The following is a 1128-nucleotide window of genomic DNA, read 5'->3' as shown; positions in this document are numbered from 1 at the left end:
CCACTCAGCGCGCCGGGGCGGGCCGGGGCGGGGGGCGGGGCCTCTGCGGGGCGGGGGGCGGGCACGGGGCGGGGCCGCTGCGAGGCCGGGGGGCTGGTGCACCCCGGGCGGGGTGGGGGGTCCCGCTGTGCGTCCCCAGTGCGCGGGCCGGGGGACGGGTGGGACATCACAGGGCTCTGCCCCCGCGGGGGCCGGGGCGGGGGTATGGGGGTGCGGACCCCAGGGTGGGATTGCTGGGGGTAGGGAGCCCCAGAGGGGGATTACCGGGGATAGGGACCCCCAGGACGGGATTGCCAGGGATATGGGAGTGCAGAGCCCGGACACACAGCTGAGAGAGGATGGGTGGGAAAGCTGGGGAGCTCCCTGCAGGGGGTGGGGGTGCTGGCTCGGGCTCTGGACCCTCTCACAACGGGCACTATGGAGCAGAACCTCACGGATGCCCGACCCCAGCGGGAGCCTTTTCTCAGGGTTCACAGATGCTGTGCGGTTCGACAGCACTGGGGCTGCTCTACCACCCACCAGCTTGCGGGTCCCAGGACAGGGACAAAACCATGCCCAGAGCTGCAAACGGTGGCCAGTGCCACCAGCGTGACAGCTGTCCTCTGGGCATGCACCCTCCGTCTGCCTCCTGGCCTGGCCCCAACCTTCTGTGGTGGGACAGAAGAAATTGGAGGGGTAGCACTCAGGTGCCTGTTTGCACTGGAGGGAACCGGTGCTCTGGAAGCGATCTGGATGCCCCAGTACCCTGGAAATGAAAAAGGGTTGGAAGGCACCAGCTATTAGGCTGAGGTGCTGGAGAAGAGCCAGGGCACCCTTCAGGAGATGCTGTACCTGCTGCTCTGTGCCCTGGGAACACGAGAACCGTGTGGGACCAAAGGCCTGTCTCTGCAGGAATGTGCCTCCAAACCCAGGCAGCCACCCAGGCACCCAGCCCGGCGGGAGCCACGGGCTGGCAGCTCAGAGGTTTCCCGCATCCCCTGTAACACACACATGGTGCTGGCCACAGTTCTCACCCAAAATCGCACAGGTCTGGCCTGGGAGCACGTCTCCCCTGCCTCCGCACCTTCAGCCAAGCTCAAAGCCATCTCTCCCTGTCCCCACGTTGTGCCGCACACCCTAGCTTCTGCA

This window comes from Falco cherrug, chromosome 13 (assembly GCF_023634085.1).
Source record: "Falco cherrug isolate bFalChe1 chromosome 13, bFalChe1.pri, whole genome shotgun sequence".
Lineage (NCBI taxonomy): Eukaryota > Metazoa > Chordata > Aves > Falconiformes > Falconidae > Falco > Falco cherrug.
The sequence above is the reverse complement of the archived record's forward strand: the minus strand, read 5'-3'. Positions refer to the sequence as shown.